The following is a 27876-nucleotide window of genomic DNA, read 5'->3' as shown; positions in this document are numbered from 1 at the left end:
ACAGGTAGTAACTCTTGCACGGAAGAGGAGCAAAAGTGATGGTCCATGCCCAGAGGCTTTTTGAGGTCCCTTGAGCGTTTTTCTGCTCATCTAGCCAGTGGTTCTACCAAGGGGCCTTATGTTCACTTGGAGTGGAGGATGATGACCACTGCCAAATGTCCTCGATCTAGTCATAGAGCTATGTCAGCTCCTTGGTATTTTGTGGAGCTAGAGCAATGAAACGACAGGGTTGATGATTAGAACGCAAATGGTGGAAAACTCGTAATGAATATAGGTAAGAATTCACAGGCAGTGGTGGCGGTGAAGAAATCTTACTCTCCTTCCCCATTGTGTCTGTTCAGTGTTGTCCAGCAGAGCTTTTTGGGGTGATGAAGAGCCTCCTTAGTGCAGACTCTGGTTCGTATGAGCTGAAACTTTCAAAGGCTTGCTGTGACCATTTTGCTGTATATTTTGCAGATAAAATCTGCTCACATCCTTTCTAACTTAGATGCCATAGTTTTGACAGAATCCAGTATGAACGGAGCTAGTCTAGTCATATTGTTATGGATACATTTTAGTTTGTACAGCCTGAGGAAGTGGACAAACTGCTTAGAGGGTTGAGGTCAACTATATATTCCCTTGATCCTTGCCCATCCTGGCCATTGAAATCTGCCAGGGCTCAAAGGTGGTCAGTGCCTCTTTGAGGGATGGAATGGTCCCTGCTGCCTTGAAGGAGGCAGTTGGTTAAACTCTTATTAAAGAGACCAAATTTAGATCCAATTGTTTGGGATAATTACCACTTAGTGTCTAATCTTCCATTCTTCGGCAAAGTTTTGGTGCATGTGCTGGCTTCTCAACCCCAGGCAATGTTAGATGATGATCATTCTTTAGATCCCTTCCAGTCAGAACCAGTTTTGGGATGGAAACAGCTTTGGCACCCTGGTGCATGACCTATGCCAGGAAATTGATCAGAGGGGAGTGCAACCCTACTGGTTCTCCTGCAGATCTCGGCAGCTTTCAGTACTATTGGCCATGGTATTCTTCTGGACCATCTATCCATGTTGGACTTAGGAGGCATGATGTTATGGTGGTTTTAGACTCTCCAGAGGCCACACCCCTTTCTCCAACCACTGATCATTTGCCAGGTTCCTAGCATTTGGGCAGATTTTCCCTATCCTCAGAGGTTGAAATGCCCCTCCTAAGGCTTGGTTATTGGCAGTAACAGCTTTAAGCTAAAATATGCTGGTATTTTTAGTATTTTTGGCCCTGCACCTTTTGCCTTTGTCCCCAGCCCCTTTGCCACCCCCTCCCACTGGAATGAATCCCTCAAGAGCTTCTCCAAAATGGAATTTGGCCCTCAGGCTGTGAGGGATTCAACGCCCCTGGGCTTGAGGGGGCAGTTTGGGAGTTCTCCTGGACTTGGTGGTTGTGGCCAGGAGTGGTCTTTACCAGCTTAAGCTGGTACGTCAACTGTGACTGCATTTGGAGAAGACAGCTGTTGCTTTAATTATACATGCTCTAGTCACATTCATACTGGATTACTGTAATGTGTGCTGTACACATGGCTGCCTTTAAAGACAGTTTTGAAACTTCAAGTGGTACAAAATGTGACTGCTCAAGTGCTGGAAGGTGCTAGGCAACTGGATCATGTGAAACCTATATTTTACTAGTTGCACTGGTTACCAGTGCATTTCTGGGTCCCCCCAACAGTCAGTTAGCTTTCTAGCTTTCTGTGAGCACTGAGCATGCTCACTACTCATTGGGCTGTTTGGGGGGATGTTCCCCACTTAGGAGGGGGGTTTTGTAAATTTTTTTTGTATTTCTTCAAACCTTGGGTTCGCCCAAGCCTGCCAATACCTTTGCTTGTACGTGGGTGGAGCAATTTTGGCTACATAAGCAACAGCACTCACAGCATGAACATCAGAAATAGAATGAGTATTATTCAGCCAAGTTGCATTGACGAAAATTGTTGCCATGAAAGGCTATGAAGATTACAGAACAGGAAGAAAGGATTCTTGGTGTGAGAAGTCTGAAACAGACAATCTAGTAATAGGATTTTACTGCTCTACAATGCCCCACTTCAGATATTCCAGCAGGAGGCTTTCTCAGTGAAATTTATTCCGTTTTGTTAAATTGGGGATGAAAAATGGAAGTGTCTTTTTCCAGCTTATATATTACAATAATACAAGAACTTGTTGGAAGTCTATGTTAGGGCTGTGCACGTACCCCCACTCCCCTTCAGATACTGCTTCGGATCTTCCGAAGCGGCCCTGCTCTACTTCGGACCGATTCGGACCTCCTTCGCTTCGACTCGGATCCAGATCCCAAGTGAGTTTTGGACATCCAGATCACTCGTTTGGGGTGTTATCCCATTGACTTGTATGGGAAAACACAAATGGCAATATTTTTTTTCAGTTTTTATGATACGTATGTGAAATTTGGGGAACTCTCAGCCCCCCTTGGAGGGGACTCCACCTGCCAAATTTCAGACAGTTTGGCCCAGCGTTTTTTGTGCCAGGCAGAGTTAGAATTTGATTTTTTCCACAAAAACTCTCAAAGCAAAGAGCTATAACTTTTTACTGTTTCCACAGAAGTGCTTGAAACTTGGGGCCCTCTCAGCCCCCCGGGAGGGCATCCCACTTGCCAAATCTCAGACAGTTTGGCCCATTAGTTTTGCATTTTGTGCAAGGCACAGGTAAAATGTACTGGTCTCAGAAACTCAAACCAAAGTTCATAAAGGGATATTCAAGTTAGATGTTGAAGTGGTGAGGAAGTCACTATCCCTAAACTGTGCTGTAGGTTTCTTTGAAGTGCAAATAACCCCTTTCCCCTAGTTGTTGTTGTTGTTCAGTCGTTCAGTCGTGTCCGACTCTTTGTGACCCCATGGACCATAGCACGCCAGGCCTTCCTGTCCTGCGTTCTCTCCCGGAGCGTGCTCAAGTTCATATTCATTGCATCCGTGATGCTATCTAGCCATCTCATCCTCTGCCGTCCCCTTCTCCTTTTGCCTTCAGTCTTTCCCAGCATCAGGGTCTTTTCCAGGGAGTTTTCTCTTCGCATTAGGTGGCCAAAATATTGGAGCTTCAGCTTCAGGATCTGTCCTTCCAATGAGCAGTCAGGGTTGATTTCCTTTAGGATGGACTATTTGACCTCCTTGCAGTCCAGGGGACTCGTAAGAGTCTTCTCCAGCACCACAGTTCGAAAGCATCAATTCTTCGGCGCTCAGCCTTCCTGATAGTCCAGCTCTCACAGCCATACATTACTACTGGGAAAACCATAGCTTTGATTAGACGGACCTTTGTCGGCAAGGTGATGTCTCTGCTTCTTACTATGCTGTCTAGGTTTGCCATAGCTTTCCTCCCAAGGAGCAAGCGTCTTTTAATTTCATGGCTACAGTCACCGTCTGCGGTGATCTTGGAGCCCAAGAAAGTAAAATCTGTCACTGCTTCCATTTCTTCCCCTTCTATATGCCAGGAAGTGATGAGGCCAGATGCCATGATCTTAGTTTTTTTAATGTTGAGTTTCAAACCAGCTTTTGCACTCTCCACTTTCACCCTCAACAAGAGGCTCTTGAGATCCTCTTCGCTTTCTGCCATGAGGGTGGTATCGTCTGCATGTCGGAGGTTGTTGATAATTCTCCCGGCAATCTTAATTCCGACCTCTGATTCATCCAACCCGGCATTTCTCATGATGTACTCTGCATATAAGTTAAATAAGCAGGGTGACAATATGCAGCCTTGTCGTACTCCTTTCCCAATTTTGAACCAATCGGTTGTTCCATCTCTGGTTCTTACTGTTGCTTCTTGACCCTCGTACAGGTTTCTCAGGAGACAGGTAAGGTGGTCTGGTACTCCCATCACTTTAAGAATTTGCCACAGTTTGTTGTGATCCACACAATCAAAGGCTTTAGCGTAGTCAATGAAGCAGAAATAGACGTTTTTCTGGAATTCTCTTGCTTTCTCCATGATGCAGCGAATGTTGGCGATTTGATCTCTAGTTCCTCTGCCTCTTCTAAACCCAGCTTGTACTTCCGGTAGTTCTCGGTTCGCATACTGCTGAAGCCTAGCTTGTAGGATTTTGAGCATCACCTTGCTGGCATGTGAAATGAGCGCAATTGTGCGGTAGTTTGAACACTCTTTGGCGTTGCCCTTCTTTGGAATTGGAATGTAAACTGACCTTTTCCAGTCTTGTGGCCACTGTTGAGTGTTCCAGATTTGTTGGCACATTGAATGCAGCACTTTAACAGCATCATCTTTTAGGATTTTAAATAGCTCGGCTGGAATACTGTCATCTCCGCTAGCTTTGTTGTTACTAATGCTTCCTAAGGCCCACTTGACTTCACTCTCTAGGATGTCCGGCTCAAGTTCAGTGACCGCACTATCATGGCTATCAGGGACATTCAGATCTTTCCTGTATAGTTCTTCTGTGTATTCTTGCCACCTCTTCTTAATCTCATCTGCTTCTGTTAGGTCCCTGCCTTCTTTGTCCTTTATCATGCCCGTCTTTGCACAAAACGTTCCCTTGAGATCTCCAATTTTCTTGAAGAGATCTCTAGTCTTTCCCATTCTGTTGTTTTCCTCGATTTCTTTGCATTGTTCATTTAAGAAGGCCTTCTTGTCTCTCCTTGCTATTTTCTGGAACTCTGCATTCAGTTGGGTATATCTTCCCCTTTCTCCCTTGCTTTTCGCTTCCCTTCTTTCGTGAGCTACTTGTAAAGCCTCATCAGACAGCCACTTGGCTTTCTTGCATTTCTTTTTCTTTGGGACGGATTTCGTTGCTGCCTCCTGAACAATGTTACGGACCTCCGTCCATAGTTCCTCAGGCACTCTGTCTATCAGGTCTAATCCCTGAAATCTATTCCTCACCTCCACTGTATATTCATCAGGGATATGATTTAGGTCATACCTGAACGGTTTAGTGGTTTTCCCGACGTTCTTCAATTTCAGCCGAAATTTTGCAAGAAGCAGCTCATGATCTGAGCCACAGTCAGCTCCAGGTCTTGTTTTTACTGACTGTATGGAGCTTCTCCATCTTTGGCTGCAAAGGACATAATCAATCTGATTTCGATATTGACCATCTGGTGACGTCCATGTGTAGAGTCGCCTCTTGTGCTGTTGGAAAAGAGTGTTTGCTATGATCAGCATGTTCTCTTGGCAAAACTCTATTAGCTTTTGGCCTGCTTCATTTTGTACACCAAGGCCATGCCTGCCTGTTATCCCGGTGATTTCTTGACTTCCTACTTTAGCATTCCAATCCCCTATGATGAAGAGGACATCTTTTTTTGGTGTTAGTTCTAGAAGGTGTTGTAGGTCTTCATAGAACCGATCAACCTCAGCTTCTTCGGCCTCAGTGGTTGGGGCATAGACTTGAATTACTGTGATGTTGAATGGTTTGCCTTGGATTCGTACTGAGATCATTCTATCATTTTTAAGATTGTACCCCAGTATTGCTTTTCCCACCCTTTTGTTGACTATGAGTGCTACTCCATTTCTTCTAAGGGATTCTTGCCCACAATAGTAGATATGATGGTCACCTGAATTAAATTCGCCCATGCCTGTCCATTTGAGTTCGCTGATTCCCAAGATGTCGATGTTCAATCTTGCCATCTCACGTTTGACCACCTCCAGCTTACCTTGATTCATTGATCTGACATTCCAGGTTCCTAAACAATATTGTTCTTTACAGCATCGGATTTTCTTTTCACCGCCAGACACATCCACAGCTGAGTGTCCTTTTGGGTTTGGCCCAGCCGCTTCACTCTTTCTGGCGCTCCTTGGAAATACCCTCTGCTCTTCCCCAGTAGCATATTGGACACCTTCCGACCTGAGGGGCTCATCTTCCGGCGTCATCTCTTTTAGCCTTGTGATACGTTCCATGGGGTTTTCTTGGCAAGAATACTGGAGTGGGTTGCCATTTCCTTCTCCAGTGGACCACATTTTGTCAGAACTCTCTGCCATGACCTGTCCGTCTTGGGTGGCCCTGCACGGCATAGCTTATGGCTTCACTGAGTTACGCAAGCCCCTTCGCCACAACAAGGCAGTGATTATTCACAGTCAATAACCTCAGGGTCAATTTGGCTGAATTGCCTGGGAAAACACAGGCTGGTAGGCAGGAAGCAAATATGGGCACATTGACTGGAACAAAGAGCAATAACAATTGTCTGCTGGACTGACAGAGGCAGGCAGCAACACAGCAACCCTGCCAGGAGGGCACAGCATCACCTGGCCCACCTCTGCCCCTGCTACAACGCTGAACATGCCTCATATTGGGCTGGCTTGTTTTGCCACACAGTGGAGTATTATTGAAATAATAAGTTAATATAAATAATATGTGTGTGCTTTTCCCACTGTATTGCAACGTGGACATATTGCTTTGCTTGACCACAACACAAGTACACACACGAGCAAAAGAAAAGCAAAGAGAGAACTACCTGCAAGCAAAGAAAAGCGTTTTATTTAAAGAAAACATATGAAGTTCAAGAAATGCAGGAGGGTGGCAGGGGAGATAATAGCCAAGAGCAAGCAAAGAATAGAAAAAAAAAACCCTTTCTTTAATTTATATTTTTTGAGCATCAAGCCGTAAAAGAGACAGACAGTTCACTTCAGAACCGTGGCGGGGAGGGGAGCCAAACAATAAGGCCAGGCATGGGTAGGCTGCTATAGTAATATTTCTTTATTTTAGAATTTAGAAAGAAAGAACTAAATCGTTGAATAATAATTAAAAAGGACGGGTTAGGGGAGTGAAGGAACAAGCCAAGAAGTAAATGTTTGTTTTTAAAAATCTAGAAAAGACAGAGTTCAATGGAGAATGACTAGGAGGAAGGAATAAGAAGCTGTGGTGAGTGCCAAACTTAAAAAACAAACACAGCCCTCTCCGAAGTCCCAACTGACTACCTCGCACAATGAACAATGGAATGGTGGGGGGAGGGAGGAGCGAAGGAACGAGTCAAGAAGAAGCTAACTAGTAAAATCATCATCATAATCATCTAGAAAGGACAGATTTGAATGGAGAAGGAAGGAATATAAGAAGAAGCTGCAGTGAGTGCACGCACACACCCCACATCTTACCAAACAAACACAACCCTCTCCCAACCAACCACCTTGTGCATTGAACAAATGCAGCCTTTTGCCAAACTATATATACCTGCCACCTCCACCACTGCCTCTAATTGGAGACTGCTGGCTTAGGTTCAGCCCCAGAGTTCCCATTTGCCAAAGCACACTCCCTCCTCTTCCTCTCACCTTCCCCCCTCCCTCCTTCTCCTCCTGCCCCTCCATGTGATCTTTCAGAAGTTGAAACATTTTGGAGGCTGCCTGTCTGGGCTGCTCAGAAGCCATAAGAAGAGCGACAAATCTCCAAGGTGGATGAGGCACCTCATGAAGGAGCGGCTTCGCTTCAGGGCACATTGATGCTGGTCTGATCCACTTTGTATCACAACGAGGCACCTCTGAATCAGCCTGCTTCACCTCGTTATTCGGGCTTCATACCGAAGCGGTGCACAGCCCTAGTGTATATAGTTTGTTAGCAACTGAAGTTCAACACCACAGGTGGCCTAGAGTCACTTCATACATTATATTTTTAGATGTACAACTAAGATGTTCTACATGTAGACCTAAACATGTAAAGCATAAATGCAACAAACAAGTTTTTGCAAATGCTTGTACCATACAAATAGCCAGGATTGGTGGCCATGATTGGATACAACTCCCTATTAAGTTTACAGTAGATACTAAGCCAGATTTCTCTTGTATTTAGGCTGGCTGGGGCATGTTGGGAGTTGTAGGACTTTTTTCTGTCTATACATACATAGGATTGCACCCTTAATGTATTAGATACCCAAAGACTGTTATTTATAGCTGATTTCTTCTACTTACTAGCTACTATCTACCTATAGAAGAGTCCCATTGAAATGAATAAATGGCAGTCTCTGCCAAAGCTTTTCAGAGCAAGAACTTGAGATATCTGCTCACTCTGAGCAATTCCTAGCCATATGGATGTTTTGGCTTTAGCAGTGTTATCCCTGTAAAGTATTAATTCTGTGTAAATAAAGCAAATGCCTCCTCAAAGAAAGTTTATTGAGGCATTTTAGTTGTACTACTTAGTTATACTACCATAATTGGTAGTATTCCTGAATGCATTTATCTCTGAGGTAGCATCTTATTAGTAGGTGTGATATTTTCAGGAACCAGAATAGTAGATACCCTAAAAGTGCACATCAGGCTAGTTTTATGGTGTAAAGATCAGTTTAGGTTTATTCCAATGACTTCTTCCAAGACAAAAGTCATGTTTTCAAATTAAATCCGGTCTCTTTTGGAAGGAGCAGTATTTCTGCAAAGATGCAAAGATGCAACATTTGAGGTCTCTCTATTAGTGTCTGAACTAAAAAACAAAACTAAAAAACAAAACAAAAACATTCATCTCAAGAGAAAGCTACTGATATTACCCATACATCTGCTCTTAAAAAGCAAGGGCACTTTGAAGTCTGGCCTCTGGAGTATCAAATAAAAGCTCACCAGATCATGGGATTTTTAGCCCCACAGCCTTGGTGCATTCCTTATGAAGATGCCATGACCTATAAGCCACCATCCTCCTGGTCTCATAACAGTCCTGCTTGCAAACTTCAGCTTTTGACAGCTTTAAGCCCTATATCTTCAGCACCTTGTCAGATACAGCTGTTTCTACTCTATCACTTCAAAAAGCTTTGATTAAATATCTTAGCATAACAACACACACATGCATGCAAAACCCAAAGTGAGGGACTTGGGAGTACCTTTAGGCAAACAAGCTTCCACTGCATAGCTTTATTGGGAGATGAAAAGTATTTGCAGCTTAAGGGTTCCATGTATGTAAATGGCAAGTGTATCTTCAGTGCATTGTAATAATCTTTTGTTCAAAGGGCTAGCAAGTGAAGCAGTCAAGCTACAGTGTACAAAGAAAAATTCTCTGCCATATATGGAATTGTACAGCAATAAAATTTGACTTTCTTCCCAGCTTTCTGGAAAATATTGCCAGTAAACTATACTACTTTAATATGCTTTTAATCAAAAACGCATTTTAGCACTTCCTAATAATGACCATCATATGCTGTCATCATAAATTATGGCACGTACTATTTCATTACCAGTCTAAATAATGGCAAGCCTACAGTGACTGGGTTCACAGGATCGGGGAAGGAAAATAAACCATTGTAGCTTATTTCCCCACCCCATTCATTATTTACCAATTACCCTCGCGGGGGGTGAGTCATCCGAACCTGGCAAGGGTGGCGGCAGGGATGGGTTACAAACCACCTCACATCCCTAGAACAAGAGAACAACAGTGTTTCTCTTTAACCTGATACATACCATCCTTCACCATGTGAGGGTACAATGAAATGTTTGGGGCATTTTGTTTCATATACATTCTGAAACATATTACTTTTCATGAACGTTCCTACAAGAAAAGATGAAAGCATTTGGATTTTTTTTTTAATTTTAGTGGGGAAAATGGCTATGTTGGGGGGAGAGGGGGAGAGACATGATAGAAGTATATAAAGTTATGCACATATGGAGAAGATGGAAAGAGGGAAGTTTTTCTCTCTCATAATACTGGAACTTTCCAGGGTCACCCAGTGAAATTGATCAGCAGGAGAGTCAAGATATGCAAACGAAACTCCTGATTCACACAAAACATTATCAATAGGAATGATTATTTTCAGACCATGTCACTCTTGCATGGAATAGTTCCTAAGTCAGTTCCGTCCTGTTTCCACATTAATCTGCTTTTAAAATAAAATTTTTAAATGCTTTTAAAATAAACATGTTTAAAGCATGAAAATTCATACATAATGTTATGCACGTTTTATCATGAAGTATCTATGTTATATGCACTTCGATATGTTTTTTAAAGATGAAACACGCTTTGCAACATTCACAGAAGTGTGGAATTGGAAAGATAACTGGGTTCCATTCCACATATTAGTTTGGGAGATGTGGGTTGTCTGTTTTTAAATGTAAACAAAACTAAATCCTTGATCATCCCTAATTATTAATTTAGGAAATTTGCAACTACAAAATATGGTGATGATCAAAGGATTAGATGGCTTTCAAAAGGGATTATTCATTCATGGAGAATAGGTCTGTCAATGGCTATTAGTCATGATGACCAAATAGATCTTCCAGCAATATATCTGGTGCAAAACCAGGATAGGGCTACTGCTTTCGAGCACCACTTTGGAGCATCTGGTTGGTTACATTATCAAGGCTGCTTTTATTTTCTTATGACCTGAACAGTGGAAGTTACTTGATGACTACTGAAAGTATAGTAATATAAAGTTATAAATCATCAGGCTATGGGGATGGTGGGATGCAATCATTTTAAAATGCCATGAGTCTGCAAGAATTGTTGAGTAGGAGTCGTATGCTGAACGGGGCACAAATACCTGTGGATTTTATTTCTTATATATGAGTCATAGCCTTATAGCAACATAACAGTGGGTGCAGAACTGCCTACATCATTTTCTCTCCAAAGCCATCGCCTGGGCCCTTTTGTATGTATCCCTTGATGTCAATCAAAAGTAAAGTGCAGTGAAATATAAAATTTATTAGTCAATTAGAATGGCTGATAGTTATATATTTCATTTATTTATTTATTTTATTGGTACCCTGCCTTTCTACCAAAAAATGGCGCTTAAGATGGCTTACAGAACCAATTAAAATTAATTAAAACAATACATTAAAATGGAATAAAAACATAACAATTACAGAAAAAATATAATTAAAAATAGCACCTAACCCACCAGACATCTTTGCAGGCTAAAGGCCTTTTAAAATAAAGCTGTCTTTGCCTGCTGGCAGGAGGACATAAAAAAGGGAGCAAACCTAGCCTCCCTTGGGAGGGAGTTCCATAGCCTGGGAGCCAAAAGGCCCTCTCGTGTCCCCACCAAGTGCACCTCTGAAAGCAGCAATCTTGATAGAAGGGCCTCTTCAGAAGATCTTAGGAATCGAGCAGGTTCATATTGGAGAAGGTGGTCTTTCAGGTATCCTGGTCTTAAGCCATATAGGGCTTTATAGGTCACAACCAGCACTTTGAATTATGTGTGGAAACAAACTGGTAGCCAGTGAAGCTGTTGTAACAAGGGAGTCACATGCTCCCTGTAACCTGCCCTGGGCAACAGTCTGGCCACAGCATTCTGGACCAGCTTGAGTTTCTGAACATTTTTTGAAGGCAGCCCCACATACAACATGTAACAGTAGTCTAAACAGGATGTAACTAAGTCATCGGTGACTGTGGTCAGATCAGACATCTCTAGGAATGGGTGCAGTTTGTGCACTAGACTCAGCTGTTCAAACACACTCCTGGCCACCGCTGAGACCTGGACATCCAGGTTGGCTGGATGGGGTTACACTCCCATTGAAGACTCAGGCTCACAATTTGGGTGTACTCTTGGACTTGGCTCTCAGCCTGGATGTCCATGTCTCAGTGGGTTGAGACCAGGATACCTGAAAGACCACCTTCTCCCATATGAATGGCAACTTGGGCCATCAGAAAACCATCTGGATTCATCTGTTTCCTGGAGCAAACCATCTTAATTGCCCCCCCCCCAGCCCTGCAGAGGCTCTGAGTCCCAGCAAGTCTAAATCCGACCAGCTAGTGATCTATCCATGGCAATAGAACTATAGACAGTTCTTCCACCCCCAGATCACCATCGTTCCACTCGACACAGACACCAGATCCAAAGTATGCCTGCTGAATGAATGGGGCCAGATACTAATTGGGACAGGCCTATGGTTGCCATGGAGGCCATGAAGTCCTGAGCCACTTCCAACAAGGTGGCCTCAGTATATATGTTGAAGTCCCCCAGCGCAACAAGCAGTGGAGACTCCAGCACCCAACATGAAACCACCTTGGCTAGCTCAGGAAGGGACACTGTTGAGCAGCAAGCTGGGCAGTACACCAAGAGAATCCCTTTTCTGTCCCAAACACTCATCTTCAGATACACACACTTGAAACAGGAAGTGTGGGATGGAGCACCTGGACAGGGGGGATAGAATCACGATAGACCACTGCACCTCCCCAGGTCTTGCCTGATGCAACACAGAGAACCCAGGTGGGCAAAGCTGGGAGATATTTATTCCCCCAATATCATCCAACCAAGTCTCCATGATGCAGGCCAGGTCAACACCCTCACTCACGGTCAAGTCCTAGATGGCTGTTGTTTCCCATTCATCAACCTAGCATTCAGCAGCGATAAAGGTTTCTTTTTTTAATGTTGATCCTAGCCTGCCTGCATTTTAAGTGTATTTTGGGAATACTTTGTAAATGTGTCCTTCTAAAATACAGTATATATCACTAATTTAAGCTTAGGAATGGCTTCTAGAGGTAGAAGTAGTATTAGCATTCTAACAGCTGTTCAAATGAATTTTAAAATTCTTATCACCATAAGAGCTGGTAGATCTTGTTCAAATTACACAGGTCTACAAACATGATAGCTTTTGGCATCAATCATGACAATCCCAAAGGTCTCATGAGCTGTATTCTGCAAGAATTGGTGTAGAATACATACGTGATTTGTGTGGATACACTTGGAGCATATGGCCTGCTGAAGGCTGTGTGGAAAAGCAGAAACATCACTATATGTCTTCAGCTCCACTGGGGAGAACAGCTGGTGTAGTGCAGTGTCTAACAATGTAATCCTATTCATGTCTTTTCAGAAGTAAATTCATTAAGGCTTACTTCCAGGTAAGCTAACAGGTTGCCTAACAGTGCAATCCTACACATGTCTAATCAGAAGTAACTATCATTGCTTTCAGAGGAGCTCATTTCCCGGTAAATTTGTACAGGATGGCAACCTGAGCCATTTTGTTGCCTGCATTTTTAACTTTTTCAAAATAAAATTCCAAATTAAAAAAAAAAGACTGAGCTATGAATCCAGAAGTCCCTGGTTCTAATTTCAGCTCTGCCATAAACTCACTAGGTGGCCATTGGCAAGCCACTATTTTGTCAGCCTCATCTGCAACATGAGGGATAATGATACTGTCTTTGTTGAAAGGATTACGCTGAGATTATGCATGTGACGTACTTTGAACACTTGAAAGAACTATACAGATGTTAAATTCTTATTATTATGTTTGACTGGCAGAGGTTAAGAGTGATTTACTTTCTGTCAAAAGTGGTCCACTTCCAAAGACATCGTGGGCCACTCCCTCTAGGGCCTCCTTCTTGAAAACAGCAGGCATGGAGGTACACTGGTTTCTAGGCTGTATCATCTCAGAGAGCAGGGAGAGACTTCCATGACTGAATGGAAGGACATTCAATCATGTGAGCTCCCACCTCTACTTCCTCATTACGTATGGGTGAATCTGGCAGTTTCACTTTTTCCCACATTCAGATTTTTTAAATCACAAGCATTTTTGTCCCATTTATGAAGAAATCTGTGAATTTTAGTAAGTTCTTATAAAAAACACACACAGAGACCTATCAAAACTCTCACCGATCACTATTCCCCATCATTTGTGAGAACTTGGCCCTAAGAAGTGTGGCTTTCCTTCTTGTTTTTATATATACGTCCACTTTCTTTTCCCCATGACTTTTTCTTACAGTAGTAAATAAGCCATATTTTGTTTTCTTTTTGCTATTAGTGTAAATGTCTTCAGACATGAAACCGTTAAGTTTTTTGTTTTGCTGTGTGTCATGATTTTTCATAATGGATCCCATTGCTTTGGCGTTAGGCAACTGGCCAAATTTAAAGAAAAAAAATTACTGCATTAAACAGAGCAAGGGCACATGAAAAATAAGCCATTATTGAAAATATAATTGGAAAACCACATGCAAATACTATGAGTCTCTCCAGGTGATTTTATTACATGGGGAAAAATTAGTTATTAATTCAAAAGCTGATGACCAGAAGCTCAGCTCTACCTGTGTGTACTGTAACTGCATGCAAAATATACATCCTTTAAATAGCATTGAAATGTTCCAGTGTTATGCTTGGAAGCTATCCTTTTCAGTAGCTCTTCTGTCTTTCTTAACATTCTGTTTGGGGGACCTAGATTCTGGCAAGCACATTTGGTGTATCTGTTAAGACTATTTAGAATTGGCAATGTACTCTCCCTATGATAGTTGATTAATTGGTGCCTATGCCAACAGCAAAGGCTAATTGAGTGTATGCTTTAACTCATATGTTAATTAATAATCCAGTACTTCACTCCTACATTTAACTTTTCATAGCATTCTTTACATGCCTAGTTTTTAATGTATTCCTCATACCTCGAAGATAAGGTGCAGAATAAATCCCTGCAGAGGAATATAAACCACACACTGGTAAAGCAACCACAAAGCCATCTTATACAGATGTTTTGCAGGCCATGGGTCTTGAAGCTAAGTTGGGTGTTCTGTCTGCCTTGCTGGATACGTGTGCACATATGTATCCACCCACAGCGGGTTCAGACATAATACAAAATTGTGGTTTTGGTGCTATGTGAACAAGCCCTGTGGTTCAAGCATTCCCTCCTTAGGTGTTCATTATATCTCATCCAGGCAAATTAGGGTTTGGAGATGAGGGGAAAAATTAGAACAGGAAGAGAAGAAGGTACAGTACAGGGCTCATTCACATTGACAAGACCTACCTGGGGCGGATGTTCCAGGCGGCGGCAGTGGCTGGTCTTCCGACAGGCTGCCGCCACCGCCGCCATTTGCAGTCTGGTTCCCCCACCCCCATTCGTGATAGGCTACGTAAAGACTTACGTAGCCTATCATGTCTGGGTTAAAAAAAAAAGATGCGTACACAAATGGCGGCTATGGCCGCCGCCATTTGTGTTCCCCTTTATTTTCACCGTCTTAGTCTACATAAATGTTTACGTAGACTAAAAGGGGGAATGCAAATAGCGTAGCGGATGCTATTTGCATTCCCCCTTATTTTTGCCGTCTTAGTCTACATAAATATTTACGTAGACTAAGACGGTGAAAATAAAGGGGAATGCAAATCGCTACGCTATTTGCGTTCCCCTTTCTTGTCTTCATCTTAGTCTACGTAAATATTTACGGCGAAAAATAAGGAACGCAAATGGAACAATAAGGAACGCCGCCATTTGCGTACGCTTTTTTTTTTTAAAACCCAGACGTGATAGGCTACGTAAGTCTTTACGTAGCCTATCACAGCTGAATACAGGGATGTAAACGGTGGCAGCTACGGCTGCCGCCATTTGCGTCCCTGCTAGCCAGCAGCTGGATGTCTAGCTGCTGGCAGAGCTGGCTGGCGGCTCTGCAGAATCCCCGTGGAGCGGAGCCGGCCGGCCAGGATTCCGGGGGGAGGGGCGGAGCGCCTCCCCCCCCAGCAGAACCCGGTGGAGCCAGGTAAGCGGGGTTTCATACACCCCTACATCTGACCCTTCCCCCCACCCGCTCTCACTAGGAAAGGAAAAAGAAAGGGTGTGTGAGTGCTATCTTTAAAGAAAGGAGAGCTCCTTCTTCAGTGCAGTACAGAAATCTCATAGCCTTTGACAAGTAAATGTTATGTTCAACGGGGATGGATGAGCCTGGCTGTTTCCAGTGCATGTCGCTTTTGTATGCTTTTCCCTGTAATTCCTTTCTGTTTCTGCATTGATCTGTTATTTATTAATCAAATACTGAGCATATTTTCTCTCAAAATGCATATTTAATCCTGTATTTTTATGCATTGAATCTGCCAAACGCTGCTTTGTAAGAGAAATGTGAACTTTGTTGGATAGCAAAGTTCTGCTTAGTTCAAGAGATAAAGATCAGGACATTTCTCAAAGTTCGAATTCCTCAAGCATCCCTAGTATCTAGGTGAGCGAAAGGGAAGCTTTTATAAATTGGAAGAGAGATGGTTCTGTTATTCTTTCATGCAACGAATATGTCATAAACAGCCAATGTAGGCATCTGTGGGTGGGCTTTTAAAAATCTCTGTGAATAGTAACTCTTGCACCTGTATCCAGTAAATAAAAGACAAGAGGCAGTCATTGGATTTTAAATGGGCAACAACTTTATTAATTCACAGATCAAAGGGGATCTCAAAAATGCAAACATTCTGTTAAATGTCTGACTTTCTCCCTCCCTCCAGTGTGGGCCCCTACCAGGCTGAAGAAAGGGGTAGCACTCCCTCCTTATCAGCCTTTGAGTCAGCTCTCCTGGCCCAGGGCCATCTGCTAGAATCTCTTCTAGCCATGACTCTTCATGGGCCTCACATTAAGTGCTGAGGAGGGTTCACCAGCATCAATCCTGCCAGGCCCTGTAGCATATGTAGTGAGTCAGGCACACCCCAAGTGGAGGTCCTGTTCCCCTCCATTCTAGCGATTCCTTAAAGAGCAGGTATGAGGAAACCTCCCTTCACCCCAAAGAATGCCACTCCCCTGGGCCAGACACAAAAGTGCCTCCATGACCCCTGGGAAGTCAGGGTCAGAAAGAAGTGACAATGTTTTGGACTGGTTTGCAAGACTACCTTGCTACTTGACATACATAGAACTTCTTAAACTTTTTTTTTCAGTTATCTTGGTGAAAATAACAAAACTGAACAAAAGCATTTAAAAATATATTGCATGTCTTACAATCCTATCAGAGTCATGGAGTCCTAGTACATTTCTTATTGGGGCAAGCTGAAGGTAATGCTACTTTTTTGCTTATTTCAAGTACCATAGACTTTAGCTAAATTGATAGGAAGTAATGAGTACAGGGAGAAATAATCAAGATTGCTGCTCAAACTAATCAAAACCTAGAACCATTTCTACCATTCTTAGCTTAAAGGAAAAAGATGGGGTATATGAATCAGCACATTTGTATATTTTAGATGATCGCTTTACTGTTATTTTTGTTTGCTTGTTTATTTCTGCCCTGCCATTTAGGGCAAACACTCATAATAAAAATGATAAAAACAGTGGAACAATAACATAATAAAAGTAAGAGTGTAGTGGGCAGGAAGTAGATATGTTTTGGATTGCTGATCATTGGCCATGCCAGTAGGGGCTTCTGGGAGCTGAAGTCCCAAACATCGGAGATCTCCCTGCTGTCCACCCCTGGTGTAGTGGTTAGAGTGTTGGACTAGGACTGGGGAGCCCCAGATTCAAATCCCCACATGGCCATGAAGCTCTCTGGGTGACTTTGGGCCAGTCACTGACTCTCAGCCCAACCTACCCCACAGAGTTGCCATCTTGGGCTCGGTGGAATTAAGGCAGGATATAAATATAATAGATAGATAGATAGATAGATAGATAGATAGATAAACAAACATCAGATAAAATTAATTTTTACACACAGAGACACACACACAAAAGCTGCATGTTCAGGTGTTGCATAACTGTTAACTGTTCTGTTAGATAAATATCACCTTCGTGCTCTGTTTTGTAGTTTTTCTCATTAAGACATGCAACAGCTGTCCCATTCATATTCTGGATGTTTTGAATATTCATGTTGATAATCACTGTGATTCCTCCTAATGTGCCTTTCCCTTTCCTGGTCACGCTGCATTTTTTTAGAAAGCTTTTTCTGAATCACTACTGATGCATCTGTTATGTGCTATCACCTTTCCATTAATCATCTCTGCCAAGGGCTGGACCTACTATTAGGCAGAGTGAAGCAAGTAACTCAGTTGGGTGCGGGTAGGGCAGGTGGTAGCAGGTCCCCTGCTTTTCCTAACCCCTGGCCATTCCCCTCTGTGGGAGGACAGAGTTGTGTGTCATACAGTCTGTCCTGCATCCTCCAAAGTAGCCTGCTACGCTCAGGTGCACTATGTGATGGAGAACAGAAGCACATCCCTATGTACCTGGACTTGTGTGTGTGTGTGTGTGTGTGTGTGGTGGGCATCTTGTCTTCTGCCTCAGGCGGCCAAATGTCTCTGCCCAACTTTTCCTGCTGTGTGGTCACATTTGTTAAAGTGGTCAGCACTCAGGTCAATGCCCTGGTTGGAAAATGGGAACATGTTTTCATGCTGCTGATTCCTAGTGAGAAAAGAATTTCTCCACATTACACATCAGTGTAATGTTGGGGTGGTCAAGTGAAAATCTGGGACCTGTAAATGGCAGACTACTGTTTGGCCAATGTCTCAGACTATTTTCACCATTATCACATTATGAAGACTTGAGTCTGCAGCTATTTCCCTGTCTTATCTTTGAGCACACAGGAGAAAGTAACATGGAAATGGCCTTTGGGGAGGAATCTTGCAGCGACTGCTAAGAGTGAAATGGTCATGGTAATTGATAGGAATGGTTTTGATGGACTAGACTGGTGTTTGGACTCAATGGGATTGTATGAATGAGCCCATTGCTGGCAGATTGCACTGAATTTGTTGAATGTAACACCTGACTCAGTTACTTCTTTTATTTACGGCATATACAAAACATTAAAACATCAGAAATATTATAACTTGAAATGGCTTGTTTACATAAAGGTGAAATACACCATAATACAATTATGAATGACCATGTAAGTGTGCTTATCCAGATCAGGATACCCCTGGCTGTAGTTGTATGCAGTCAGTCTGCTCCACCACATGTATCTGTGTTCCCAATCCATGTAGTTCATGGCATGAAATGTCAAATATTGCAAAAAGTTACAGGGCTGTCCTTGACTTGAATCGCAACTTTCATTTGGTGGAAATCCCAACTGAAGAGTAGGAAAAAAGCTACTGTCTGATAAATGCAACAAATTGTTAGCTATGAAAATGATTGAATTCTAGGGCTTAAGCATGAAAGCACGGCTTGATTTCTATAAACAAAAAAAATCAGTCATTTGAATATGCTTGTATTTTCCAAATGGTTGGACAATTGCATACAATAATTATGCACTGCATAATCCTGAAAGCATTTGGGCTAGAAATAAGTTTAATTATAAACACCTTGTGAGGTCTGTAACACATACGTTAGTGTTTTAAAAAAAAAATAAAAAAAAATTATAACCACAGTATTAAAAAAAATTATAGCTTATGTGAGTATTTAGTAAGTTTTATTATACTAATGAAATGATATTTTAAATGTGCAGCTTGGTTTCCATATGAATTGAAAGAATAATTGTATTTTAAACTATGTATCAAAGCTCTCAATGCATAGGTATTGGAATGTGTAGACCTATATTCTTACTTGAAATGCTCTTTGGGGATTTCCCAGACTGCTACATAATACTTAATAGTTTTACATTTTGTATTCATTCGTTGCCAATATTTAATGTATTATAAGAGTGAAATGGTCATGGTAATTGATAAGAATGGTCAGATGTTGTTCACCAATTGACTGTATTTGAATGTGTGCGTCCCCCCATCCACACAAAACATAAGCAAGTTCAGAAAATGAAGTTTGATTCAGCAGATCAGAACCTAAATGGCTGAACATTCATTGCATTATGCTGAGAAACTGTCCTGTATGGATATGTTAATCTGAAATGTAATATAGACTACATGCTGTTTTCAAGTTAAGCTGCTTCCAAGGTTCTTCTCCATCTTTCACTTAATAGGGCTGGTGTGTCAATTCTCTGAACAAGGTAAAACATCTGACATACGCTTGTGTGTGTAAGGTTTCTTTTTCCCCTTACAGTGAGCTTTGTAAGAGGAATAAGATTGGCTTTTCTTGCATTCTAGTATGGATGAACTCCTGACTCTGTTAAAGTGAATGAAACAATTTCTCCAAAATTTCATGAAATGCAACTGTATCATGCTTTATGAAGTTGGACATTTGCCCCAGTCTAGCAAGAGCAATCTGCACAGAGAAGTAGGATTCTCTGAACAGTTCTCAATCAGGATTGGGTCTGCCATACAGAAGTGGATGCTGCATGGGCCATTTTGTGTTGGTGAAATTCTACGATCAAGCACTAGGGGTGTTTGTGTCCCCATACTGGATTAGGATCATTTATATACTGCTGAAAATATGGGTATCCATTCTGGCAGTACCAGTCACTTCATCAATGGGGAAAACTAGATGCAGGCCTTTCCAAGAAAAGTGATAGTTCTAGCCTTCTAGGTGTTTGATCCACTGCTAAGTGAATTTGTGGACGATTCAGGAAGATGGATTTCCTTCAGTCTGAAGCCATAGTGGGAGAAGATCTGGAGTCTGGAAACTTGATACTAGAAGCTATAACTGGAGACTGCACATTGAACCTACTGGAGAGGGACTGAAGCTCAGGGAACAGAGCACATGCTTTGCATGCAGATGGTCCCAGGTTCAAGCCCCAGCATTTCCATTAAAAAGGGTCTGGTAGCAACCAACAATGAAAGACCTCTACCTAAAAAGCTGTAGAGCAGGGGAACGCAACTTCTTTTGGATGTTTTGGAATACAGCTCCCATAATCCCTGACTATTGGCCATGTTGCCTGGGGCTTGTAGTCCAAAACATCTGGAACATCAGGTTGCCTACTCCCACTGTAGGGCAACTACCAGACAGAATTGACAATATTGGGCTAGATCAGGGAAGTCTAAACAATTTCAGCCCAAGAGCTGAATCCAATTTCAGAGAAGCTCTCAGGGGCTACATTTCACTGGTGGGCGGGGCTGAAGGCAAAAGGAGATGAGGCTAAAATACCAGTATATTTTAGCTTAAAGTTCTTACTGCCCACAACTCAGCCTTAGTAGAGGTATTTCAACCTTTTAGAAGGGGCGGGGCACAAAAGCAACAAAACCACCAAATGATCAGTGGTTGGGGGAAAGGAGTGGGGCCAGGGGAAGGAGGCATGGCCATCTGAGGATCCCCAGGAGGACCAGATTTGGCCCATGGGACTGAGGCTCAGCACCCTTGGGCTAGATAGAAAAACTGACCGAACCCATGTAAGTTCCTAATTCCCCAGCCAAAATTAAAGACGGGGGGCATAATGGCAGGAATTGGAACATTGGGTGGGGGGGACTGTTGGTTGAAAGTGGATGCAAGGAATGGCAGGAATTGGAATGACGGAGAGGAGGAGGATAACGTAAGCCGCCTTGGGTTCCTTGCAAGAGGAAAAAAGGCGGGATATAAATGCAATAATAAATAAATAAATAAATAAATAAATAAAGAAAGAAAGAAAGAAAGAAAGAAAGAAAGGAAGGTCTGTCCTTGGAATTAGTTCTCTGCAAGTGTGTGAATGATTGAACTCTCAGACAATACAGGGACTGAGTGTGCCCATCAGAGTTTATGTGTGGTTTTGAAATAGGGTATGGCTATAAGATACTTGACACATGCAACCTGTTCCACTGCCATTGGCACTCACATAACCAGCTTCTAAAGATAGTCTGTGTGAAGAAACTGTATCAGGTGTTGCAGTGTGCAAATACTGATATTTGATATGACAGGCATTATGAGCGTCACATGTAAATTTTATCATAATCCATCAACAAGAGATAATCCCAAAGCTGAGACTGTTGCATACAGCTCAGTGTAAGATTTTGCCATGAATAGAGCCTTTCTTTTTGGAACCCTATCACAGACAGGATTCATGTGTTCTAGTTGCTTGATGGGAAATCGGCTCCTGCTTTTAAAGTAGCATCACCAAGAACTTCAAGGGCAGCTGCCACGTCCAAGTCTAACTCTGAAAGCAACACTTTGGGGTCTGTCAAAAAATAAATGCCACCTCTGAAATGATTCAGCTGTGCAAAGTTCTCTTTTAGCAATAAAAAAAGAAGCTGTTGACATTTTGATTGCTTTGGAAAATAGCACACGGAAGCATGGCAATGACACCAGTAATAAAAGTTCAAGTGAAAATCTTGCCATCACCACAGGAGGATTAAAAGACCTGACAGCACATTATAACTTGGTCATTGGTAAGATGAAGAAGGGCCACCATGAGTAGTTTTCATGCTTAGTGATGCAGCCTACAGATAAATCTTTTTCATTTTCTCTTTTATTACTTCATTGCTCTTTATCAAGCCACTGTACATGTTTTCAATTAGCAAGCTGAAACCTCCAAATAGACATCGGTTGCTCTTTACGTTTAGGGGAGAGAGCTGTCCTAAGGATACAGTTAAAATGTTTGGTAGCGTCCTTTTCAAAGCATTAAATCCCATTCAGGAGCAAAGGCCTTACAATGGTTTGTTCTTTAAAAAGAAAACAAAACAAGTACCTGACTGAACATGCCTGCTGTGAAATAATGACATTTCAATCAAGCTTGGTCAGGAGATTTAACCCCAAAGAAATTACCTCCTTTTTTCCATGTGTGTGCCTGCAGACTAAACCATGGTGATTGTATCACCCAGCAAACAGTCAGAGATGTTTAAAAATATATAGATGAATGGAGTTTTGTATACTGGAGAGAAACCTGTTACAAATGGAAAAGTAAGAGAGCGGAAGTCAGGTGTCTTGCTAGAACATTTTAACTACATATTCAAGGTATGAATTCAGAAATATTTTAAACACATGAATGTCTTAATGTGTAGTGTAAAATGTAATAATAGATATACATTCCTAGGTCACAGTAAGAAATCTGGCTTTCCAGTCAACATCTTATCAACCATCTACCAAGATGCACACACATTTCATCTTTTTTGAAGTGAACATTTAGTATTCAGAGACGGTGGTCTTGCATGTGGCCTGACGTTTTTCACAGCAGTACAATTAAAGCTACGCTAGTTCTGTGTTAAGGGATTCTCCAATGATAGCCTAGTGAGCATCGTGTTACACCCACAGTTTCCAGACTGTAAGATCCCTCTGTAATATGTGTGCATTGAGAATATACGGCCCTCAATCCGCTCCCCCTACCCATAATGATGCTTAAAGGTGGCCGCTGTACTATGTAGACCTTTAGTATATTCCAGCAAGGCAGTCTTTACACTGAACATTCTTATCACCAATATTTACTTAAGTTCCTGGCATGCCAGCATCAGCCACCCTGATGCAGCTTTTGACCTCGGTGAGGTATACTGTGCCTTTCATCGGGGCACAACAGGGAGTCAAGTCTCACAACCATTGGTCCTGATGGCAGCCTCTTGAAATATTCATGTCTGTTACCTCCTGTCCCACAGCCACCAAGCCAGTAATAAACAGCAATTGCCTATGTACAGTTTTAAACTTGTTCCACTTGTTGGAATATGCTCAGCAAACAACTTTTAACAGCGGCGTGCAAATGGTTTGCTCTTGTATGTGGTAGCAGCTATAATTGTCTGTCCACAAGCAACTGACATGGACAAGTATTTCAAACAACTGCCGCTGGTCCAAAGGTAGTATGAACTGGCATGCAAAAACAAGGCCTTTCCTGGCCCTCATAGAGATGAAGAGGCATGGGAAAGCCAGGCTTTACATTTTGGAGGGGCAGAGAATGAGGGATCTTAGCAGAGAGGCAGAACGAAGGAATGGAAAGGAGCCATGCTGGCTGGAGGATCGGGTTAGTATAAAAAGCAAGTAGGGAATGGTAGAAGAAAACAACGTGCGTTGTGCGGAAGTGAATATAGAATGCAGAATCTGGCCATGTATACTGAACAGAGACATGCACAAGACGAATATCAATAAGAGGAAGGAGGGAGAGGGGGAAAGCCAAAGCATGTGAGAGAAGGCACAACGGAAAAACAGAAAGCAAACAACCACGTCTTTGTAGGAACAGTAAACTATCTCTGCAACTCAACTATGCTTGTACCACATTAATCTGATGCCTGAAAGGTAGCTCTTTGCACCCGTGCTTGTTCATTTGGGTCGGGGAAGAATGTGCCCTTTAGCTATTGCTTTCCTTACAGTTGCTTTCTTCTTTTTTCTTATCCTTTACCTTTTTATTCATTCTTCAGCCTATTCCTGTTTTAAAATTCTGTTGCGTAGATGAAGAATCCCATCTTAATCCTAAACTTCTTCACTGGCACATGGACTTGTGACCCAAGTATAGCGTGTTTGCAGCACTAGTGAAAAGCCGTGGTAGTTGAAATTATACTGGTGCAACACTTATCATTGCACCCTTATTTGCTAGGATAGCATGCCTTAGGAGTAAAGCCTTAACTCTCCAAAGGCTAAGCAAACTATTACACGGGAATATCCCTAATAACCGTGCAATTCCCAGAAGGACCATAAAAGATTTCCATTAAGATTTGAATAGAACCTCCAGCTGGCTTCTTTTGACATAAAGCCTCTGCCTCCAAAAGGAAATTAATGAAGGAGATGGTTTTCCTTTCATGTGATTTGGGGTGGCATTTGTTCTATGGTTGCAACAAGTCCCGTGTTATTGGACTGGTAGCTGCCGACTGGCACTGCTAATGTCTTGAAAGCTTCTTCAGCTGTTTTAGATAAAATATGTGTATGAAGAAAAACCCTAGCTATTGTGGCAGAAAGGTGTCGTGTCATCAATTTCAGCTGGCAGGGCATGATAACACTGGCATGAGCAGAGAAGTGCTTTACATTCCTTTGTCATTCATAGATTTAGAGCCTTAAAACCAGGTCTGGCTTACCACAAAGCAACATGGAACAATTGCCTGAGCAGCATTTTCCTGCCTTCGTCTCTGTGTGTCATGAGTGGGGAAAGATTGTCATTTTGACTTCAGAAATGAACATATCTAAGGCACAAGTTGGATGAAATACTAAATAAATAATATTATATTTTGAACAGGCAGGCAGATACTCTGCAGTCAGAGAGGTACTGAACAATCCACATACTTCTGTGTTTTTAACATGAAACATAGCATTTTTTCAAGCTGCAAATAAAATTGGGCAATTATATTCTCAGTAGAAGTAAGCAGGCAAACTTACACATTAATATGCACTCTGAGCAGAGATACAAGTAGTTTCAAAACAAAGTAGAATATTTCTTTAATGAATGCTATTTTAAGTTTCTTTTAATCTGGTACTTCAGTGGTGCCGTCACTTCATATTTGCCCCTCTTCACTAGAAGTTGAGGATTTGGATGAGTGGCTGTTCTTCCTCATTTCCATCAAGGCATTCCTCAATGGTTTGGTGTGCCACAATCCATTGGGGAACAGGGGAAAGGCATTTGCTAACTGGCTAGCAGACATTTCTCTTTGGGAAGTATTCAGATTGGTTTTGTTCAGTCTAACAAGCTAGTTTGGATTTTGTAGCAAGTTAAGCACGGCCAACCATATCCTGTAAAATGTTACCAAAAGCAGCGCGGGGGGGGGGGGGGGGGAGACTATAGAGTGAATATTTTCATTACAGTATACTTGCTCTTTACCATAATGTGACTGCAAGAATAGCATCCCATTTTTGTGACATCATACTCTTGCAACAATTGTTATATCAAAGTAATTGGGTCATTCACAAAATTGGTCCAGCATGCAAAAATAATTTCAATTTAAAATTCAATGTGTTGATTTCATCAAATAAAAGTGGTTATAATTTCGTTGTAATAGACTTCTACATTTGGGGTGTCAGCTCTTAATGGTGTGCTCCCTTTTTCTCACCCCACCCTCAGCAGAACTGTGGTATATTTTGAGATAAACACAACTGGCTATTTTGCCTTATTGACCAGTACACCATTAAAAATGTATCTATTCAGGAAGTGAAACAATCTTTCAACAATATCAGTTATTAAAGTTTGTTATTAGAGTGTGTTATGTACCTTAAGAATTGCCTATAGGAGTTTGTGATGAAGACTATGTATAGTCAAAACGGGAATATACCTGGGTTCCGTAGAGTGATATGACTGATAAGGTTGTTATGACATTGGTATGATTGTTTATGTACCATTAGGTGCTTTATTAAAAAAAACATTTCATAAAATTAATTGGTATGACTGTGTACCAGCAAGTGCTTTATTTATAAACACTGTATAACATTATCTTATTGGTCAAGTGCAGTTCTGTTAGATCTCTTGCACCTTGTGTGTTTGTTTTGAGCTGTTATTGGCAACTTTGTCTTTTCTGTTTTGCATAGTGTTTTCAGATAAATCTTATGAACCATATGAAATTGTCTGTTGTGTTAAACCCATTTTTTTTGTCTTGTTTGTTCCTGTTCCTGTTTGTGATGTTATCTTGTTTATGTGAGTTACCCATGCAACGTGGGTATGGCTTGATGTGTGAAGGATCTACAATGGGGCAGAAAGCTGAGCTAAATGATCTTTGTGTCAGCTTCAGCGCTATGTTTTGATAAAGGCAGCCAATTTGGTATGATTATAGCAAAAAACATGTTTCAACTGTCATCTTGAATAGCATTGGAAAATAATCTGAGAAAACATTTGAAGCATCTTTACAATCTATTTGATATTTAGCCTGCTTTCAAGAGCTGAAAAACATGACTTTTGATAACAAGATTGTTTCCAGAGTCGGTCACATGGTGATCAGGGTGTTGTGTTCTGCATAGGAATAAAGATACTTTATTGATTCATTTATTCACCTGGTTTATATTGTTTGACTAGAGGGACATATTGGCAGTAATGAGAAATAATTCATATAATCCAGATAGTATTAATGTTCAGTTCTAATTTCCTAATGGAGAAAGGGGGGATCCAACAATTTTCTACAAAAACGAAATCTAAAGCTCAGTGTTTTATATGTCCAGAGTTACCTAGTTTGGTCAGTAAAAGGCAAATTCTTTTGCTTCACGTAAGTCTTTTCTCTCTCCTACATCTCATTGTCCAATTAGAAGACAAGATAAAGAAGACTGTACAGGGTGCATACATACATTGATATCTGAGGTCATGTATGAATGCTAGAAGCAATATGTAAGCTTTATATTATGGATAAGTCAAGGGTGGAAGTGTAGGGAGATCCTATAAATATCTGTATAGGGGAGTATTACTTCATTTGTTTTATTACATTTCTATGCTACCCAATAGCCAAAGCTCTCTGGGTGGTTCACAAAAATAGAAACTCTAAAATATAGCATGATAAAACATAATATAAAACCTTTTCTATTAGAAGAAAGCTTTCCGTTTCAGAGGTTTCCAAGTATCCAGTGCCCTGCTGGGCTGCTGCTGGTAGGACAGGAGGAATGAAGGATGTAATTTTCACCTCTCCAGCTTCCTTTTGTTTTATCGCGCTGCTGAGGGTGGGAGGGCTGGAGAGGCCATGGGATACTTCAGATTCTGGCCTTTCTTCTCCCCTCCCCGCCCATGGAATGGTCCCCTTTCCTCCCTCCAAAGTTGCATTTGCGACCTTGGGAAGCAGCTGGCATAGTTTTTTCCTGTGGCAGCTGCAAGAGGGCAGGGGATTGGAACAAAATCGGCCTCCCGAGGTCATAGTAGTGTCTACAGCCTCGGGAGGGGGACTCCGAAAAATCCTATGGTTCCTGAGACACGCTCCGAGGGACCATAATAGCTTAAAACAGAATAAAATCAGAGTAAAACCCAGAGTATTGTAATATGGTATTGTTCATAAAATAAATTACTTTGTTAATTTCCCCAATTATTTACATTTGTTGAGATTCATGAAAATCTAATTCTTTTGGCATTCATAGGAAGGTACAAGTAAGATGTGAGCAATAGAGAAGAAATACGTGAATCCCAAATGTCAGTCAGGTTTGGCCATAGATATCCTTGGCAGTAGATTTTCACTCTGGAAATGATGGAATTTCTGTCCAGTATGTTCTGGGTTGTAGTCTATGGTGGTATAATTATAATTGACCTCGTTCATCGTATTTTCTAATTGTGGCCAACTAGGATATGATGGCAGCTTTTCAAAATAAACATGACTTTTTTTATGAGTTAAAAACATAAAAGGGGAGACATGACATTGCTGAAGCTCAGCTCTAAGACACAACTTAAGTCAGCTGTATTAATATGGTATTACAAGGCTATTATATGTTAGCACTCATTCAACTAGCAAACTTCCCTCACCTTGTGCGGATGTCACTGTTGTTTCCTATCTATTTCTGTTGGGTAAGGTGCCAGACTCTTTTGCCATTTTCTCTTTTAGACATATACCTGTAATTACTTCGGTATGCTAGATTTCCATTGAGCATTTGAATTTAGCCAAATGTCATAACAACAACCAAAATAAGGTGCCTAAAAAGATCATTGCTTTGTACTTTTAAAAACACTATAAAATGCTGATCCTTAACTATTCCCATGGATCATAAAATCTTT

The 27876-nt window shown here is 41.6% G+C and overlaps 1 protein-coding gene across 1 annotated transcript in view; it reads left to right on the top strand.

The window, feature by feature from the left end:
• Positions 1-27876, top strand: part of TMTC2 (transmembrane O-mannosyltransferase targeting cadherins 2) — a 254255-nt gene that overhangs the window by 222253 nt on the left and 4126 nt on the right. The gene's annotated exons all lie outside the window — the stretch shown is intronic.

The sequence above is a fragment of the Heloderma suspectum genome, chromosome 7, assembly GCF_057233095.1.
Source record: "Heloderma suspectum isolate Gila_16-S chromosome 7, 16-S_ref, whole genome shotgun sequence".
Classification (NCBI taxonomy): Eukaryota; Metazoa; Chordata; class Lepidosauria; order Squamata; family Helodermatidae; genus Heloderma; species Heloderma suspectum.
Note: the sequence above shows the minus strand (reverse complement) of the source record. Positions and strands in the feature narration are given on the sequence as shown.